Here is a 13,831-nt window from a genome sequence, read left to right as displayed (position 1 = left end):
CTTGTTTTTCCCAAAACACAGACACCCTGCTGACCTCTCTGATTTTCTGACATAAACTAAGAATCTTTTCATGATAATCAGAGTCAAGCATCAGTTCCAAAAAGCCATTGCTGTGCATTATAGGCACTTATGCACATTAGAAAACAAAACAAAACAAGCAGTCTACCACTTTCCGGGATTAATGCTATGAAGGATTTTATGGGTGGTCCATAAGTGGACAGAGCGTTGTGCTAATGTGTGACTGCATGGCAATTAAGCTTAATTAGGGAAGGTTTTGAAAAAGACAGATGAAAGTAAATATGGGAATGAAAGCAACTGTGCTTTTGGGGACCACACTCTGCCACTCTGGTTCATGTCGGGTTCTGCTGCACATCCAGCAGTTTGTCCCACCAAGCGTTTTTCTCAGGAAGGGGGACTCTCAAGAGTGCATTCTTCAGCCAGTCTCTGCTGAGCTCACTGGTTTCAGGAGGAGACAGCTGCACTTGCAGAGCAAGAGCAGCAGAGATGACCCTGCCTGCGTGGCCATCCGGTTTAGCTCAGCACTGCCTCTTTTCTGCGCGGAGTAACAAAGGTAATCAGCAATGTGGGATTGCAGGAGTGCTCGGGGGACAGGTTTTTACAATTTCGTATTTTTAGTGCTTTCTCAGATTTACAACTGAGCACTCCATATGGGACATCTGATTCTGGTTGAAGTGATTTTCTCTGGTGAGAAACCTCAGTAGGCAGACCTGGAGCAGTTTCCAGGCTTCCACACTGCATGGTTTGAGGGCACTCCATAAAACTCCAGGTCCTCTGCTCCTCAGGGTTTCTGTGCTCACACTCTTTCTGAACTAAGTGCCCTTCTTCAAGAAAGTTTTAAAGGAAATGATATCAAAATGTTGAAATCCTCAATGGAATATATTTGCTTTTTTCTGCTCTGGACTAAGTGGCTGTTACTGCAGGCACTGTTATAGTATGCTATGCTATATTGGATTTTATTAAATTATGGAAAATAATTAAGTAGAAAAGCAGAGGAAAAATGATACACAATCTGCAGGCAGATCTTTTTTTAGCTTAAATAGTGTCTGGTATTGCTTTTCTCCAGGACATAGGGATGTTTTTTTTTCTCTAATGAACTTTTTACATCCGAGATGAAATACTGATTCTGTGGACAATTTATTAAGAAAAGCACAAGTTTCATGTGAGGAGTTTTCAGTCCAACAGGGAATTTATATGTGGAAATCATATATAGGTATAGGGCAACACCTCATAAAAAGAATGACTACATGGTCAGCAGCTGTAATTTATGTTCATTCTCTTTTAATAAAAAAATACGTATTCTGGCCAATCTTTTATTTTTTTTTTTTATTGCAGCTCAGCAAGGAACCCTCAACTGTAGCTGTTTAACCTCCTGACTTCCTTTGGTTTGTTTCTGAAAAAAAGAAAGCTAAACCTAGTACTTGTGTTTTCAGTTACAGAGTTTATACATATGTGAAAGGTGTGATCAAGGATGCCTTTCTCCACTGAAGGATGCTGAAGTAAGTGTTGATAAAAACATCCCACATAAAAGTGTTAAAATGAAAACAGAGACAAGAGGATGCTAAATAGAGAAAGGAAGCTGGATCTGGGATTTGATGACTGACCATAAGCAGCTGTGCACAGGTAATCCAGATACATGTCCTAATGCCTAAGCTCTCCAGGTTAGGTATATATTTATCTGCACTACTCAGATAAAAATTTGCAAATGAGGTATGTGTCCATAAATCACAATCTTCTTCAGGTCAAATGCTGTGAAAATCTGTCAAATTAAAAACTATATTCCTAGAAATTCCAGGGTCTGGTGGGATCTGTGGTGACAACACTTGTGAGAGGATCTAGTACAATCTCCTTGGCAGAGTTGTTAATCAGCTCTCCATAGGCTCACTTTTCAGCGATGGTGATCAGATTTTGGTGGAAGTTTGGTGGATGCAGCTAGGAAGCAACAGGGGAACAAGCCATTTCTTCACTAAAAGCCTAAACCCAGCATTTATTACTTCCTCTTGGGTCACAGAAGCATCACTCATTCTTTCAGTTTGACAATAACCACTCCCTTTTCATCTTAATCTCCCTAAAACATTCTGCCCTACATCTCTATTGCACATGCTGTAAATGCCCCTTCTCCAGCAGTATTTCTGCTGTATTCCTGCTGGCACCTTCTGCAGCAGCCAGACCTCTGGGCATTCCTGGGACAGACTCAGAAGGGAATTCTCTGAAAGGCAGAGGCCAGCATTGCTCTGTTAATGACAAGAATTCACCTGCATTAGTACTGGCTGCTTAACAGGAATCAACAGAGCACCAAGATTTGGCCTTCTATGATTTGGATACTTTCTAAATTATATTTTTATGTCAGAATGCTGCCATGTAGCTTGTTGGAAGACTAAGGGAAAACAAATTTTTACCTTTTGAGGAGAGCTGCAACAGCAGCTGTAGCTATTCTGCCTATGCTTTCCCCACACTGCAAGCCTTCACAAAGCTTTAAAGCCAGAGAAAGTGAGCTGCCAAAAATAATGCACTAACAAAGCAGATGAGTCCATTATTCCCAGTTTTCTAGGAGATATGTTTCAGTCTGTGTGTTCTGTATTCTATATTTCAGTATCTGTTCTGTATTCTGTATGTTTCAGTCTGTGTTCTATCATGTTCCTGCAAGAAATGTTTTATATTTAGAGGTGAAGGAACTCAGGCTTGCTGGTATTTTTTGATTCCTTTCTAACCTGCTCTCCTTCTTTTTCTCCCCACCTCCTTCCCTTTTTTGTGGCTTTCTGGTGTAAGTGGCCCCAGCAAACCCCTGTTCAGGATCCAGGAGGAATCCTTCACTGCCAGCCTAAGGAGAACATTGGTGACAGCCGCCGAAATGCCTTGATCACACACTCCCAGCACCCTGCCCTGCCAGCAGCAGGAGGAAAGTCCAGTTTATGTTAATAAGGTGCAGAGACTGGCCAAAATATTTTGTGAATTTTCTGGCTCAAAAGAGTAATGAAGCTACCTCTGTCTCAGTGCACTGGCACAGAAGCAAACTAAACAACTGGGAAACGTGTTTCAGAGGAGAAATACAGAGCACAAACTCCCTGGATTTCACACTTCCACTGGAGGCTGAGCTTTCCCTCTTTCTACCTCTTTTCCAGGCTGGCTGAAGAGTTTTGCACAAAAAGTGGGAGGGATGGGGGAGGGCGATCAGGCTTTTCTGCAGATTAGCTTCAGGCAGCTCTTGCCAGACCAAAAGTTACATTGGAAAGCATTTCTTAGTTTATACCAAAACAATTAATTGTTTAATATGTAAAGTAAAACCAGAAAGTTATTCCCATAAATTTGGTTTCAAATCTACCTTTTTATTAGCTTTGAGCAAAAGAAACCTCACTGCTGGGAGCACAGTCAGATTCTTTGGGCTCTCTTCAAAAAGCTCTCTCTTTTTGTCATTCCTCTCTGACCTCCTCCCTGCTAGTCCCGGGATGAAAAGCAAGCCAAAGATCTGCTGAGAAATGGGCCGAGCCACTGCTGACCTTTGCAAATCCAATTTCTTCAAAGCGAGAGCTAATCGACGCGTTCCCACGCTGTGTATTGCTGAAACTTACGATGCAATTCAAGGAATGAATTCACCATGGTGCAATCTCATTTTGAATCCAGTTTTCTTGTTATGTGTCAGAGGGTGAAGGAGGCAGAGTGTGGTACAAGTTATAGAGAGCAGTCACAACCAAGTTTCACAAACTGTGGAAGTCTGTCTCTGAAAAATTTTGCACTTTGGAAGGGCTCCTTCTCTTAAAATCTAAAATATATTGCTCTCCCTCCCACCTCCTTCTACTTTCTTCCCCCTCAAAAACAGAGACATTTTGCAGTTATTTAAAACAAAAATAAGCTAATGAGAGTTTGCACTGAGCAATCTCCAAACAGATAAAAAATAGGCTCTAAGGGTATTTTATCTGATGTGTAACCAAGGTGCCTTTTGGGGAGATTGGTGTGCACAGGAGCTGTAGGTGCTGCAGAGGGAGCTTTAAAATTCATGTCCAAAATTCATATTCTCTCACTTTGCATATCTGACCTGGTATGAGCACTATTCTGGTTTTACAGCAGCCAGAGTGGTCCACTCAGTGCGAGGTTTGGCAATCTCTGCTGGGTACCGCAGCTGCGCCGGCAGGATCCGTGCAGGAAAAGCACATTGGCATTCCCAACCCAAATCTCATAATCTAGTTCCAACAGGTGCCTGGAGACTGGCCCCCTCCCTGTTTCCCAGAAGGTGCTGCCATTTGTTTCCTGCTCCAGTGGCCAAGGCCTGGCTGAGCACTGCCTCTGCACCCACATCCCGCTGGCACGCTCCCGGCGGGGCGGGTTTGCGCAAGGCTGCAACTCCTTGTCTGGGGCAAAAGGGACACAGGAGGACTCTCATTGCTCCTTTAGCTCCTGTGGGGCATGTGTCATGGGTAGCACATCCCAAAGAATTGCTTTCAGCAGCCAAAGAGAGCAGTTATGTCACTGCCAGCAGGGGTTGGGCTTGCTGTGCCTCCCTCGGGATGTCACCTGTCCAGCTGGGAAGTCCTGGCATGGCAGGTAGCAGCCAAGCTGCTCCACTGTTGGTGCCTCACCACAGACCTCCCAGACTGGGGTGTTCTGGCCAGTTTGGCCACGTAGTAGAACCAGAGATATCGTCATTTACTTTTTTAGCTCATTACCACCTTCACTGCACAAGTGTCATTCCACCATGGCTGAGGTAATGGTGAATCAGGTCCTTGGGCTAATGGGCTGAACTGTGCCTTGGCTGTAAACTAAAGGCTTCCAGAGGAAGCCTCAATGCTCTCATTTTGTATTTGTCCCTAGGAAAGCAAATGAAGATATATCATTGTTCTCAAGATTGCTGAAAGAAGCAAGTCCTTTTTTAAAATTTTATAAACCAGTCATGAATAGTAAATTTCTTCTATTCATGACTGGTTTATAAAAGAGTTTGCTAACTAACCAGATCTGAAGAACTTTCGTTCTCAGCAAGTATTGCAATAAGTGAATTGTTTGTGTTTTTATTACTTTCTCCATATTTTTTTTATCCTCTTTCCCAAGATTTTCCAGTCTTCTGGACATCAAAGATTTTGGAGAAGAGGTTGTATAAACTGGATAGGTAACAGCTGTTACCAGATGGATTTACTGGTGGAAAGGGGAGAGGGCTAATTTGTTTTATGTGTTTCCTCCCACCTTTCACTGTGGCACACTGTTCCTGTCCTGTGACAGGGAGTGTCCTTGCACAGAAGGAGCCCTTGTCCACAGGTTTACACCTAACTTTGGGTTTTGGTGTTGGTTATAAGTGACTTTTCCAAGTGCCTTCTTCATAGCTCTTTTACCTAGTCCTCCAGTAGTTTATTAGAGAGAAAAAAAATGAGAGAGCAGCTCTAATATTGTTAGATAAAGCACTGATTGATAGATTTTCATTTCTAACCTTTTCAAGTCAGAAGGTCTAGTTTGCTTCACTTTTGGATATCTCAGGACACTTAAAGTTGGATTTATTTTTGCAAAATAAATAATTGAATTCCTCCAGAAAGGTCATAGTACCAAAGGAGGGTTTCAGCTGTATCATCTCTGTTGTGCCCTTCTGTTTAACATGGAAATGAACATTTGCATGAATCTTCTTTATTTCTTCATCTAGTTTAAAATTCCTTCTATTTGTCTTTTAGATTGCTGACTGTTTAAGAAAGGTCAGAGAGGGGAAATGGTGATTTGTAATATTGCAAAGCACTAACTGGTAAAAGAGATTGTGTGTGTGTATGACAACCTGATTTTTGCATATTGCTGTACCAACAATATCTGATCTCATTCAGATAACAGTAAAGCAGCCTACAGCTTTGACCAGATTCAAAGAAACTCACACTTCTTGTTCTTTTCTTTCTTATTTTGGGTTTGATCTACTTGCTTTGACATTTGCATGTTGTGTTTTTAAGTACTTACCCTCACGTTTTTCAAGCTTCAGCAAGGGAGAGCACTTTCAATATATATTGTCTGCAAAAAGTGTCCCATGTCCTCTGAATATGCTGACATTCAATCTGATCTAAAAATTTGAGGACTGGCATCTTCTCAGTCTAGTCTCTTTCTTCCTGGGGTAGCCTAGATTGATACTTTTGATCCTTTCCTTCTCTGAGCAAATTCAGAATCCATTGCCATTGCAGGAGAGGAGACTCTGGCTTCACCCAGTCTGTGAGGATCCTCAGCCCTTTGCAAAAATGCTCAGATTCTCATGGAGTTTAACTCTTCTCTGCAGCTGGCCTGGGGGGGTTAGCTGGGGGAATATCACTGGAGCAGATATCCATGTCAATGGCTGCTGGACTGCTGTCAGGAAAAAAGGATCCTGTCTGGAGAGGGATAGAGCAGAATCCATACCCAGAAAATCATCTGTAATGTGATTTTAGGCTTTCAGCCTTAATTAATTTCAAACTCTTTTCCTGCATCTCTTTTATTCACTCATTGAGTACTGCTCCATATAGGTAAAGGAAATGATCAGGAAAAGAGAGGAAGTTATCCAAAAGAGCAACTGAGCTTCTTTGCAACACTCAAGAGTATTTTTTTCTGCACAACTAGTGGAGAAATTGGAATAGCTCTGCCAGTTTCAAGGCAAAGTTTTCCATCTTTACTGAATATTTAGACCCCAATAAGAACCAAACTACAAAGCCAATAGCAAAAATATGGAGGAGGCTCAAGACTAGCTGGGTAGTTTGCTGCATGAACAGGGAAGCGAGGTCCTTGATTTTTCTTTGAACAAAATGAGTTTACTGGGTAAAATAGGGAGAGAAAGAGGTGTCTGAGTAATAGTGAGAGGTGTGGTGAAATCTAGGTTGTAGTCCCTGCTTTAGACAGCCCTTTCTATATGCCAAGTTAATAACCATGCAGGTGAATTAGTTACCCTGTTATCTCTGGGTCCCCAGGCTGGGTGCAAGCACTTATGGAACTAAGCACATTTAATGCTTGTGCAGTGACAAAAACTGAAAGTCACAGCCTTTTAAAAGTGTGCTAAACAGACAATCTCACATCCAGAAGAGGGGATCTTGTTGGCAAGCCTAAGAGTCAGCAGGAGCTTGTACAAGTGGTACCAAATGGTTGCCAAGCCATGAAAGCAACAGGTAATTCAGGTGTGGTGTCTCAGTCTGCTGCTGTCTTTAAAGTGAGGTTTGTGAGCTTGGGTGCAGGCTTGTGCAGGTAGTGTGTGTCAAGTTGAAGCTACATTTCAATAAATCACAGAAAGGTTTCTGTTGGAAGGGACCTTAAAGTTCATTTTTCCAATGCCCCTGTCATGTGCAGGGCACCTTCCACTAGACCAGGTTTCTCAAAGCCCCTTGCAGGGATGGGGCACCAAGTTTTGGGTTTTTTTGTTTCACTCCACAAGTTGCTGGCACAGGAGCTGAAGGGCTGTTTTCAGTGCACTATGGATAGATGCTGCTGTTGTTATTTTTACTAATTCCTCATCATGTATTTCAGGCTCTGCAGTGACAGTGATGATTAAATAAAAAATAAGAAATCATTAGCTTAGCTAAGTATTTTCCATGAAGGAACATTTATTTATGGTGACACTGAAATATCATAGCAATGCTCTGAAGCAGTACAGAAACTCTGAATTTTTATGTATATAGCCAACAGGAGATTAAAGAAGTTTGGCTCAAGAGCTTTTACTATGAAGACAGAACAAGACTTTTCTTTTAATGTACTTGCATCTTCATAAAAATCTGTTAAACTGGAGCTTTCAGAGGAAGTGTAAAGCACAAGGCAAATTAAAGTACAATAACCCTGAAAGGACAAAGTAATCTAACCAGTGATGTAGTACTTACAGGAAAAAGAATTGAGATTACTGATGGCTCAGTGCACAGAAGCAGCATTTATTATGATGGAAAAGTGTATACTGTGAATTAATTCTGTCAGTTTTGTGCTGGCCTGTTTCTCATTTTACATGGCAAATACTTTGATCCATGTTATAATGTAGGTACTTTTAGAACCCTGGGAAATTTGCTGTCCCAATCTACAGATGAAATAATTTAATCATAAGTATTTCACCAGGCATTTTTCAAACCAATTTAATTAGGTTTCATTGTTTACAGGCTTTGAGTATAGCATCCAGAGATAATTTAAGAGTGCAACCTGCTTGTCAACTTGAAAGAAAATGAAAAATTGGCTAATTGTCATTATTTAAAACTCCAGTGTTCAAGCTGGAGTATCTGTGGGGCTTTTTTTTCCTTTGAAAGAATTTCTTCTTTTTATTAATTTCTCTCTGTAATCTTGCCATTCCTGTGCCTGTAAATACATTTATTCTCATGTAGTTTAGGAGGGATTTATGGCATTGCAGTGATTTTGGATGGGTTTTGAGCTCTACTATATTCCTGTAACATTTCAGAATTTCCAGGGGCCTCAGAAGGATTGTTCCAGATTTATGCTTGTATAACACCAGCAGAATTCTATCCCTTTATACTCACATTCAGAGCTAATGCATTAGTCATCCAGGTCCCTAAACAAGTTAATTATCCAGCCCAGTTCTTCAGTGCTGTCTTAACTGTTGCACTTACAATTTTATGAATTTCATATAACATTAGATGATGGTAAATAGGTTTAAAGATAAGCTGAACTTTTAAAGATGGAAACTGTTGATATTTTTTACTAATTTCTAGATCTGTTGTATTACCAGTACTCTTTGGGAAAGTTCTGATTTACAAAATGTGATCTCACAGGATGTTTTATCTTATTGGCTTCTTGCCATATTGCCAGAGTGCAGTGTATTCAGGCAGAGGCACCCAAAGTGCATGTTCCAGCATGCAGAGAAACAGTGCAAAGCTGGTTTTCATTTTCTAGAAACAGATCCTAGTAACAGTGTTCCTCCTGCTGAATGGCTTTTTATTGCTGGCTTTGTGCTTTTGATTGAGTTCTTTGGGTTTATGTTTTTGAGACGTGTACCATATATTCACAGGAAAAATCCAAGTTTCAGAAGTTTTCTTAGAGTGGATTCAGTGCTTTTGAAATCTTTATTGGAAACCGTCATTTTCTGCCTGCTCACAAATACAGCTCTTATCTATAGCTCTACCTGCCCAGCTCAGGAAAGATCCCTTACAAAATGTTATGTGTTTTTCCACCCTTTCTCAGGAGGTGATACTCTGTAATAGAAAAAATAACCAGTTATTATGCTAAGTTTTAAAAATTGCCAAAATATATTTAAGAAAATTCAATTTAAGAAATGCTATCTGGAAAATACTAACTTTAGAAATAAGACCTTGTCTCTAACCTCAATGGAGAATTTTCAGTTTTCAAGCATCTGTGTTGTTCAGTTGAACTCTTCATTCCCCTCCCATTAGTAATTTAACATCTGTATTTTTCATAGAGCAGCTCAGCACTATGCTAAATTAATAGCAAAAGGGCCAAGCAAAAAAAGATTCTGATCAGAAATCAGAACCACTTCAGTTAAAGCCTTGCTCAGATATGCACTGAGTGGAGGTGAAGTTGGCAGTTTCACCTTGGGCAGTTCCTGTGAGATCATTTAAAATGATCCAGGAAAAGCTCTGAAGGCCAGCTCCTCAGTGATATCTGCTTGTATATTGTGCAATAATGTATCTTTCTCCTCACCTTCTTTTCATCTTTATTCATCTAGCTGTATCTATAAAATTAATTATTAGTAACAGATGAATACAGATACAATAATTCTTCCCCCCCCCCCCCCCTTCACCCCATCCTTTATATTTTGCTCTCTTTCTCTCATAGCTTATTTGATTAGTATTTTATGTCTCTTGAAGGCATGTAGACACTGTTGTACTCACTTCTTGGATAATTTTTCAAACCAGCAACATTTGAATGGCTACAAATTAAAAACCTGTTTTTTCTGAACCTCTGGTGATGCACACTCTTCTAATTTGCATTTAGGTCCCTGTGATAGTATTCTGGTAAGATCTAAAACAGAATTTTCATTTCCAAGGACTAAACAGGTTTCTGAAACTGACAGTGGAACACTCAGTACAACTTGGGTGATAAGGTAGCCCTCAGTGAAATAGCAAACAGCATTTAACAGCATTGCAGAAAGGATTATTTCCATGAAAGTGTTCAACCCAGATGGAACCAGGGAGTTTAGAAATTGTGCAGAAAGTCATTCCCTCACAAGATTTGATCACTGTCTAGGTCAAGAGTTAGATGAGGTTTAGACAAAGTTCATGTCCTGATGCTTTGCTATCCATAGTGAAAAACTTAATATGAATTTGAGCATCTGATTATGCAGCTGGTACCCTATTAATTTGTTGTTAGCTTTTTTAAGTACTGCATTTTAGAAATCTCATATTTTTCAGCCTGCATGGTGTTTCTCTGGCAGCACTTTTTATGGGGTTTTGAAGCTGTGACCAACAAATAATTTTGTTCTTGTTTCTGTAACAGTTTCTGCAAATTGTGCCAAGGCACTGACATATGTGAAGAACTGTGCATTTTTTTTTTTTTTTAACTCCATGGTTATTTCAATTTTGTAGGATTTAGTGAATAACAAGCAATATTCCCTGGAAGAAGAGCATATAGTCAAGTGCATTGGAAGATAAAAAGATGATATACAGAAATAATTTACTCTTGGGAATTCTAGTAATGTCATTTTTGGAGTTCTTCCACAAGCTTGCATAGAAGGTGGTGGTTTGCTTTATGTAACAGGTTCAGTGCTCAGTCTTATCCCAGGAGTGATTCCCCTGAGCACATCTGACTCCAGTCTGCCTCTCTTAATTTGAGAACAGTGATGGGTGTGTTCTGCATGCTAGACCACACCAGCAAAGTAGTCTCTGCACCCACATGAAGCTTAGCAGAAAAAGGCTGGATTTGGCAACATGTGTCCATCCCTCTCATTTATAAAAACACATCATGTCAGGCCCCCTCAGTTTTGACAGTGATGGTTAATCTCCTGAACAGCTTGCCTTTAATGATAATTTCCCATTTAGTATCTAATTCATGTTTGGTACTCAGGCAATGTATATTTCATGAACTGCCCTGCTGACTGAGGAAACTTCAGCTATTTTTTCTTCCAAAAAGATACTTAGCCTTACCTCCCCAGCTGCACAAAGCCAGCAATGAATAATCACTCTTACCACTTTTCTGAAATATCAAAGTGGTCTCTCTTCATGGCAGAGAATTCCAGACTGTCCTGGAGAAAGCAGGTCGTGTGAATATCTTTGCTGTATTCCTAATTGTTTGCTCTGGCAGCTCCCAGTGAAGCAGCTGGTTGTCTTTGGAAAGCTATGCTTGTTGTTTTGGGTTTGAACATCATGTGTCTTTAATTTTCAGCACTAGCCACAGGGATAAGTATCACAAATATCTGGTTGAAGGCCTTTTGCCCTTGGGAACTCAATATATACTTGGCAGCCTCTCTGACAGTGGGACTGAGGGGAGAATCAAAGTTGATTCATTGCCTTATATCCCCTCGGGGAAAAGAAAGAATAAAAATGGCAATTGCTGCTTCATTCAGTTGCCTGAGGCATGTCTTTCCTGTTTTTGTAGAGAATAAACTAATGTCATTTCTAAAACAATCTTTCCTCTGTATGAAAATATTATTCCATCCAATATCATACAGCTGATTCTGAGGCTTGACTTCCTCACATCCCACTGTGGTACTGGGTGGACTTCAGAATTGCATAAACCTGCACATAACCAGAAATGGACATTCACATCTCCCATTCAATGCCTACGTCCAAGAGAATCTACTGTCATGTTCTTCAGCTCAGCATACAGTAAACTCTAATGAAAATGGGTTTGTACAGTGCTGAAAATGGTGCTGCACCATGAAGATGGGTTTGAGCCTGCAGCTTAAGAGAACGTGGATTGTGCTTTATTTATTGTTCAGAGACTCTCATTTCCTACTGCATGATTATGACCAGCCTAAATGAGCATCTTGCTATGACTTCCAGTGAAGATATGTTCATTACTCTGCCTGTGGATATAGCTTCCCAAATATTCCCCACTTTCTGTGCCACACTGAAGGGGAACAGTCATTAGGGTGGTAACATCATGATACAAAGCCTGAGCTCCGATGTATACATTAGCTAAAGATTAACCAGGGTGCCAGCTGAGCTCTGATTCTTTTAGAAATGTGGCTCAGCAGAGCTCCAAGCTCTCACCAAGATATTTGCTCATGTCTCCATCACCCCTCATCTCAATTGGTGCAACTGCCAGAAATTATTTTCCTTAATAGAAAAACTGTATGCATTTTGCATGTTGCTCTTTGCTATGTAGATCTGGTTAATTTATGATTTCGATTTGAAAATAGAATTCAAATCTTGTAATTTAGATCTGAAAAGCATCTTTCTTTGAGGCAGTTTTTCGATTTTTCTAGGAAATCCATTCCTTTTATTTTATAATCAGCTCAACCCAGCACAAGAATCTTATGGAAGGTGGTGGCAGTTATCAACTATGCAAGTCAATAATTTTATTTTCAAGTCTCCAAGTTTTGCTGTTAGTTCTGAAATTCAGTGCTATTCTAGGGGATATGTTGTTGAGTTGATGAGGGACTTGTGATACTGCTTAAATACAAAAGAGAATTTTAGCTAGGGAAGAAGCTCTGCAAGATGAATGGGTGTATTAGCTTAGCATGGATCTGAACTTTGTCTTGCAAAACACTGCACAGGCTTTCAGTGACACAGATCCCATTGGAAACAGCTATTGTCTAACAGCTGAAAATAATAGGGCTCAAAATGGTTCTAATTATTCTGATTTGAAAGGTAAGTTGGTATGGCTTTTTGATGCTTCATTTGAAATATCCTGGTATATTGCTTAATTATATTAATATATGTATTTAATCACTGTGTCCAACACAGAGAATATGAACTTGATCTGTAAGCAAAACCCTGTCTTTACACTTGCAGGAGTGTGTGCCTGGCCCTGATTGTACAATTAGCATTGGGTTTGCTTTGTAACAATTTCCTTAAGTTATAAGCACTTCAGAATGATACAAGTATTCAAAGTATGATTCAATTTGCATTTTTTATATCTGCTTCCAGTAATTTATTGGCACTCAAGAAGCAATGCTCCTAAATCAGTGTTGTATATTTTATACAGAAGAGCCAGACAGAGGTGTGGCACAAGGTAAAGTCCTTCTATTCCTACTTCCTTCTTCCTTTTAGCTCTGCTCCACGCTAAGGTATGGAAACCATCTTGCACAACATTACAGAGACATAAGAAGGCACCCTGTACTTGAGAAAGGACTGGAGTGAGAAAAACAAGTGTGATGTTAAGAGCAAAGCACAGCAGAAAATACTTTAGGAGGATCTATAAAAAGTTTAAATTGGTAAAGCATGTATGTGGGTGGGTTAGAAAGAATAAAGCATAATTAAGTTACTGAAGCCTCAGCAGGACTCTGAACATTGTTCAGCGTGCATTGCAGTTCGCTTTAAAGAAATGTCAAGAATAGCCACAACCTTAGAATGGGGACCTTTTTTGTAGTGTAGCTTTGATTTCACCAAATGCACGAAGGCTGCCCCTTCTTGGGCTTGTGCTGCAGGGTGCTGAGTGTATTCCAGGAACACGTGGAGGCAAAAGTTCCACCTTCTGCAAGCTGGTGACAGAGCAGGGCTGTCCATATTAGACACAGCTGAAAGTCAGAGGAAGTTTGCCATCCTGCATGACAAAGGGTGCTGGGCCCCATTTGGGGTCCCTGCCTGCACACCAGTACCAGGAGAAGGGTGGATGGATGAGAGGAGGTGGCTTTGCCCTCTCTCCCTCTGAAGTGAAAAGTGTGGCAATCACAGAAGAGCCTCCTTGCAGCTACTGAACAGCATTTCTAATTGCTCTGTGATGTGAACAGTTTAGGTCCAATGCCCTTGATGCCCTGGGTTTTAGCTTTTATCTTTTTCAGAATCTC

General features: G+C 40.4%; 1 long non-coding RNA gene across 6 annotated transcripts in view; it reads left to right on the top strand.

Annotated features, from left to right (window-relative positions):
• The window catches only part of LOC130251438 (uncharacterized), a 91,097-nt gene extending 77,296 nt beyond the window's left edge, over positions 1-13,801 (top strand). For all 6 annotated transcript variants that reach the window (XR_008840153.1, XR_008840152.1, XR_008840149.1 and 3 more), the window contains 2 exons: positions 1,452-1,641; positions 2,788-13,801. This is a non-coding gene — a long non-coding RNA (uncharacterized LOC130251438). The remainder of the gene's footprint in view (positions 1-1,451; positions 1,642-2,787) is intronic.
• The last annotated feature ends 30 nt before the right edge of the window (positions 13,802-13,831 follow it).

This window comes from Oenanthe melanoleuca, chromosome 3 (genome assembly GCF_029582105.1).
Source record: "Oenanthe melanoleuca isolate GR-GAL-2019-014 chromosome 3, OMel1.0, whole genome shotgun sequence".
NCBI lineage: Eukaryota > Metazoa > Chordata > Aves > Passeriformes > Muscicapidae > Oenanthe > Oenanthe melanoleuca.
The sequence above is the reverse complement of the archived record's forward strand: the minus strand, read 5'-3'. Positions and strand labels throughout refer to the sequence as shown.